Source organism: Gekko japonicus, unplaced genomic scaffold (assembly GCF_001447785.1).
Source record: "Gekko japonicus isolate JY-2015 unplaced genomic scaffold, Gekko_japonicus_V1.1 scaffold1674, whole genome shotgun sequence".
In the NCBI taxonomy this organism is placed as follows: domain Eukaryota; kingdom Metazoa; phylum Chordata; class Lepidosauria; order Squamata; family Gekkonidae; genus Gekko; species Gekko japonicus.
The window spans coordinates 256889-264214 of record NW_015162531.1 but is presented as its reverse complement, the minus strand read 5'-3'; positions in this window follow the sequence as shown (position 1 = coordinate 264214).

The following is a 7326-nucleotide window of genomic DNA, read 5'->3' as shown; positions in this document are numbered from 1 at the left end:
AAACAGTCTATTTCCCTTAAAATAATGAGCTGCTGAAAAGGCATATATATATATTGCTTACTGATCAAAATAAGGTTTCCATTAACTCAATATTAGTATGTGAAAGCATTTTCTTCTTTAAGAAAAGGTTAGCTTGATTTTCCTTGTTAAAATAACTAAAAAATCATAAGCCATAATGAACTTCTGAACCCGTTCCTTTGAAGCAGAAAGCCTAAACATAAATCTTCAGCTTTGACAGGTCGTTACCATGGTGGATTATACCATCATTAATAGTGTACTGATGTTTTCTTAGTGCTGGGACACCTGTTCATTAAGAAATTCCTTTCTTTGACAATTAAATAAGATATAAGACAACTGTTTTTACAATTCTGCTTGGTATTAATTGGTTCGCCAACTCGTTCCAGGAAATCCCTATGTCTTTTTCCAAAGTCCTCTGAAATACCTGCAATAATCAATAGATTATCATTCATACCTCTGAACTTCTACATTTTCATCACTCTCTGTGTAAAGAAATATTTCTTTTTTTCCCATCCTAAATCTACTGCCCATCAGCTTCATTGGATGCCCTTGAGTTCTAGTATTTTGGCAGAGGGAGAAAAAACTTATTTTGACAACTCTCTCCACCCCCCAGGAGAAGTGGAAGGGTTACCAATCTCCAGGTAGGGTCCAGAGATCTCCCAGAAGTAGAACTGATCTTCGAGCACAGAGATCAGTTTCCCTGGGGGGTGAAATGGCTGCTTTGGAAGGTGGATTCTACCCTGCTTAGCTCCCTCCTGAAGGCTTCCCTCCCCAATCTCCACCCGCAAAATCTCCAGGAATTTTCCAACCCAGATCTGACAACCTGAACAGCACAAACAAGGGATATTAGTGCGGAAGAAACAACATAACCTGGAATAATTTTTTCTGCTTGCAATTTAGCGAGTGCTCCTTAATTTACCAGTCCCATTTGTTTAAGCACATTCATGGACTGATAAAAGCATAAACTGTTCTTGTGAACGGGAGGCACTTGAGACGGGAGAATTCAACTAACATTTACCCCGGCCACTTTGACCAAAAGAGACAGCTGTTGGAGCCAAGCACTTAGAAATTTGGTGGCAGTGAAGTTTTGAACTCATCAAATCAGGGGCAAATGTTCAGTCCTGCCATTTCCTAAGCTGAAGGGGCACTACCGGAGCTATTTTATTTTATTTTTAGAAAACAGAGCAAGGCCGCCCCTTTCTGGACACTTTCAGGTATTGTCTACAGGAGATGTCTGTCTAGCTACCGTGGGAAATAGGACGTTGGTTTCCAGAGAACTGAGTCTAATCCAGCAGGGCTGTTCCTCTGTCACTTTCCATTCCTTCTTTTAAAAAAAATCGCACCTGTCTCCAGTTGTCCTAAGCCCCACCCTTCCCAAGCTCCACCCCCAAATCTCCGGGAATCTCCCAACCTAGACTAGGTAACCCTAACTGTAGTGACTGCCAGCTTTCCTTTTTAGTTTCAGCCTCTGTCATCCACTTTGGCATAGCAGTTAGGAGCGCAGACTCTAATCTGAGAGAGCCGGGTTTGATTCCCCACTCCTCCACATGCAGCTGCTGGAGTGACCTTGGGTCAGTCACAAGTTCTCTCAAGGGCAGTTCTCGAAAGAGCTCTCTCAGCCCCGCCTACCTCACAGGGTGTCTGTGTCAGGTTCCACAGCCAAAGAAAGGAGTACACATTTAACATAAGGTTATACTTTACTGCAAGAGCTATAGAGGCAGTAACATGGTCACTGTTAGGAATGGCTACTTTCCTACAAGCATAAAGAGATATAGGGTATTCGTACGCACACACACACCCACTCCTAGGCCAATCGGCCTGACTCCTGCCTGTGGGAGCATGGGGCCCCGGGCCGTTACAGCCAAAGCTGGGAGTCGAAACCTATCCCACGGGTAATAGATGGGGAGACGCTACACAGACAACCCCTCCAGAGGAACTGGTTGGCCACTGTGTGAGACAGGAGGCTGGACTAGATGCAGGGCCGGCTCGAGGTTTTTTTGCACCCTAGGCGGAGCTACCTTCTGGCGCCCCCCCCCCAGCGCGCCCCCAATTACGGGGTTGCCAACCTTCTGGAGCACCCCAGAGAGCCCTTCTCTCCGCTGCTCACGCGCCCTCCCTTTCTGGCCTGAGTGAGAGAGAGAGAGAAGCGGCGCTGCTCCGAGGCGCCGGCCGGCCAATCCTCCCTCCCTTTCTCCCTTTAAGGGACGGCTGCCTCCCGGCGCTGGAAACCCTCAAAGCCGGGCCACACTCCCGGGTGAAGGCGAGTGGCCGGGTGCTTTCGGAGGCTGCTGAAACGGGCCAAGGGAGTTTGGCCTTGCTGCGCCAGATACGAATGGGAGTTTTCTCCTGTCTCCGAGGGGAGCCGCCGCGTTGCTTCTTCCACGCTCCTCCGGCCTCCCCTCCTCCCTCTGCCCAGCCGGGCCAGTTTTGCGTGTCCCTTGGCGGACTGCCGCCCTCCACTCACTCTAGCAGGCGGCAGAGCAGCAGGCAGGAGGAGGCCCAGAACAGAAGCCGTCGGGGCGGCTCCTTCACTGTCTCCCCGTTTACCTCTGCCGCTGGGGCCAGCCTCTGCGCTCCGCACAGGGAGGAGGGAACTGTCCAGCCTCCCCTCCATGACTGGGCGACGATTGCCCCGGACTCACTAGGCTCTGAGTACAGCTCCCCAAAGACTTGCCCCTCTCCGCCTGCAGGTTCTCCCACCCCCTTGCTTCTCCCCGGGGCAGGGGGGGAAGGCATCAGGGGCCCTTGCCGCCGCCCCCCCTCCCGGCTCCGGGGGCTTGGGCTGCCTGGCACACCGGGAGGGACGGGAGATCCCGCCCCAGCAGTCATCTGCTTCTCTTCCTGGTCTCCCTTCGGCTCCTCCACCCCCGTCCCTGCCCGGGAGGCCCCGAGAGGATCAACAGCTCCGTCGGGACGAGCCATCTCCACCCCACCGGTCTCGGGCACCTCTCGCCCTTCTCTCCTCTTGTTCCCTTTCTCCCATTTATGTTTCGCTGGGAGGGTCAAGGATTCCGAGGCATTTCCCCATGTCTGGCTGGCATCGGTACCGCTGTTCTCCATCTTGCCAGTTTCTGCCTGGCCTCATGGGTAACGAGTTAACTGAAGGGGCAGAAGCCTCCGAAACCAGGAATGCCCGTGACAATGAAAGCCTGAGTCGGTTTGGTGCCAAACGAGGGGCAATAATTTAAGAGGATACCGGGGCGGACATTTTACAAAAGGGATCCGAGTCAAAATCGTCGAGGCAGGCCAGGGTCGGGGGGGGGCAGGGCCGCTTCAGCAACTGGCTGGCTGATTTGCCTCTTCCTTCCAGGCCCCGCGCCTCTCTTGCCTGCCCTGCTGCCTTCAGCTGCCGCCGCTGCTCCAAGCTCCAGTCCCGATGCGCTGAGATGCATCAGCTGCCCAGGAAGCGAAGAAAATGGACCGCCCCTTTGTTCAGGTTTTTGGCGGGGGGGGGGGGGATCGGCGCCCCATCCAGGGCTGGCCACGCTCCATCCAGGGCTTGGCGCTCTAGGCAAATGCCTAGTTCGCCTAGCGGGTGAGCCGGCCCTGACAAGATGGACCCTCACTGGTCTGATCCAGCAGGGCTCTTCTGAGGTTCTTCTCACAGAAACGGAGAACTCTGAAGGAAGAGTGACTCCTTCCCCTATCACACACACACACACACACAATTCCTTCTTCTCACAGGTGTGCACCCTCCCATCCCTTCCAGTCTCTTTGTCACAAGGCACTCAAGACAACTTAGCTGCCTGGTTTTTCCTGTCTGCTTCCCCGGTTTCCTCCCAGAAGGAACTCCACAAGGAAGAAGGCTCCGGCACCAGCTGGGCAAATGTTCCTCTTGGATGGCTGCCAGCGGGCCGTCTTGTCCTTGGTCTGCCTCCCTGGGAGACCCATTCCCCTCCTGCGGCAAAAGAGCGGTACTCTCCCCCCCGCCCCACAATGAAAACACAAGGCACAGCTCAGTCGTTTTTGTTGCGTGGGTTACTAGACCTCATGATAAGGCTCAGATCGCTTGCCTTGCTGCTGTTGTTGGGCAGGACTTCAGGTAGGGTGGTCAGCTCTCCAGGCGGTGGAAATCCAAACAAAACATCCATGACAAAAATAACGAAGAACCAATAAAGATATATATATGCGAAATTGTTTACTATAATACTTATAATTCTGTGGGAAACTCTCTTCTTTTATCGCTCACATCCAACGAATTTTGTGCGATAAAAATATCCGTTTCACAGGGATTGCTTTATCTGAGCGTGTTCTTGGGTTCTGATATAAGAATATAAGAGAAGCCAGTGTTGGATCAGGCCAATGGCCCATCCAGTCCAACACTGTGTGTCACACAGTGGCCAGAAATACCAGGTGCCAACAGGAGGTCCAGCAGTGGGGCCAGGACACTAGAAGCCCCCCCACTGTTGCCCCCCCTTAAGCACCAAGAAGACCAAGCATCCCTTGCCCCAGACCGAGAGTTCCTATCTATACCTTGTGGCTAATAACCACTAATGGATCTCTGCTCCATTGTTGTTGTTCAGTCACACAGTCGAGTCCGACTCTTCGCAACCCCATGGACCACATCATGCCAGGTCCTCCTGTCTTCCGTTGTGCTCCGGAGTTTGCTTAACTTCATGTTCATTGCATCAACAACATTGTCTAAACATCTCATCCTTTGCCGTCCCCGTCTTCTTTGACCTTCAGTCTTTCCCAGCATCAGGGTCTTCTCCAGTGAGGGCTCCCTTCTCATTGGGTGGCCAAAGTATTTAAGCTTCAGCTTGTGTCAGAACCCACAGCCAACAACGTAGTACACGCTTTCAGGAAAGGTAATACTTTATTGAAGAGCTATAGATGCATTAACATAGGCACTGTTAAGAATGACGGCTGCCCCTGGGGCATAATAGGACATAGGGTATTCGTATGCACCCCCCGTTTGCCCTGGCCAATCAGCCACCCTCCTGCGCGCGGGAGAAAGAGCTTCGGCCGTTTAGTGCTGAAGCTGCAAACGAAACACTCTCCCACGGTCCCCAAGAAAACCAGACATCAACATCCCCACCTGCAATACTTAGGGATAAGCGTTGTAGCAGCAAAGAAGCACAGAAGGAATGCAAAGGCAATTAGAAGACAACCAACCTCCCCACCCCCATGGCAGCAGGGCAGACAGCTTGAAGCCGTCCATTCTTGTAGCTGCCCACGAGTTCTTGTATTATGAGAAAGGGAGAAAAGTACTTCTTTCTCTACCTGCTCCATCCCCGGCATAATCTTATAAACCTCGATCATGTCACCCCTCAGCCGTCGTTTCTCCAAGCTAAAGAGAGTCAACATAGGATGTTTATTTCAAGAGCTGGTAAGTGGAAATTGATCAGAATTGTAATCACTACATGCTCAAATAAAGCAATCCCTGTGAAACTGATATTTTTATTGCGCGAAATTCGATGGGTGTGAGCGATAAAAGAAGAGAGTTTTCCACGGGATTATAATTATTATAGTAAACAATTTCGCGTATATATCTTTATTGACACTTCGTTATTTTTGTCACGGATGTTTCATTTGGACTTCCACCTCCTCCCGTGATCACTCACTTTTGGCTTTAGCCTTCGGGTGTTGGCTGGAGATCTCCTAGGATCACAATGGATCTCCGGTCTACAGAAATCCGTTCCCCTGGAGAAAATGGCTGCTTTGAAGAAGAAGAAGAGATTGAATTTATACCCTGCCCTTCACTACCCAAAGGAGTCTCAGAGCGGCCTACAATCTCTTTTCCCTTCCCCTCCCCACAACAGGGAGGCGGGGCGGAGAGAGCTCTTGACAGAAACTGCCCTTTTTCAAGAACAGCTCTTATCAGAACTACGGCTTGCCCAAGGTCATCCAGCAGCTGCAAGTGGAAGAGTGGAGAATCAAACCCGGTTCTCCCAAATTAGAGTCTGTGCACTTCACCATGACACCAAACTGGCTCTCCAGGGCATTATACTCTGGGCTCCAGGGCATTACACTCTGCTAACGTCTCTCCCCTTCCCAACCCCCCCCCCCAAATCTCCAGGTAAATCCCAACCCAGAGCGGGCAACCCTAACTTCAGGGCCTCTAAAATCCACACAAAAAGCAGAAGTTTGATCTTTGGAATTTTTGTATATTCTGACCCTAACCTATAGCTTTGTGCGCTGTAATTTTGTAACGGCCAATGGCTAATTACAATAAACTAAACTGAAAGTGAAACAGAAGTTCCTCTCCCTTCCTCCAGCCTACAGGAATGCTTCACCTGCTGAGTTTTGACTTCTGCCTAGGATGGGGATGGAAGGTTCCCAACTCTGGTTTGAGAAATAAGTGGAGATTTGTGGGTGGAGCCTGGATAGGGCGGGGCTTGGGAGGGGAGGGACCTCAGGTGGGTACAGTGGCACAGAGTCCACCCTCCAAAGCATCCGTTTTCTCCAGGGGAACTGATCTCTGTCAGTTGTGATTCTGGGAGATCTCCAGGCCCCACCTGGAGATTGGCGACCCTATGCAGATGTTACAGTGCTGGCTGCCTGGACAGAAAACAAGACTTGGTCCTGCTTTTTTTAGCTAGAGATCCCAGCCTAGTTGCCTTGTGTCTAGCATTGTGGCAAGACAGAAGAACTGCTATTCCCCTCCAAATGCTCCTTCTAAGCTATGGAGTCCTGTGAGCAAAAATTCTACTTTGTGAACTACCTACATTAAAGTTGTGAGCGGGCGATTTGGAGACTGCATAGATTAGTTTGCTCTGGAGCCCTCCTTCCTGAGCGGAGACAAAAATGTGTGAGCCGGAGGCTAGAAAACTGTGAGCTAGCTCACACTCACTCAGCTTAGAGGGAACACTGCCCCTCCACCCCAGGTTACCTATGGGGGGAAAGCAACATGACCCCAAGGGAACAAGCAAGCAGCCCAATGTCCCTATGGCAAAGAGAGGCCCAGGTGTTTACAATCTAGATTTCTACAGACAGAGGAGACCAAGGGAGAGTGAAAAGAACAGAGTGAAAAGAACACAGTGACCGCCAGCTCCTCTGGAAGGCCAACCACAGGGCAAACAGGCCCCATATAACATCCAGAACTGCCAGAAGTACAAGCTGGGTTTCGAAGAGGTAGAGGAACTAGAGATCAAATTGCCAACATCCGCTGGATTATGGAGAAAGCAAGAGAGTACCAGAAAAACTTCTGCTTCATTGACTATGCTAAAGCTTTTGACTGTGTGGATCACAACAAACTATGGCAGGTCCTTAAAGAGATGGGAGTACCAGACCACCTCACATGTCTCTTGAGAAACCTGTATAAGGGCCAAGAAGCAACAGTTAGAACCAGATATGGAACAACTGATT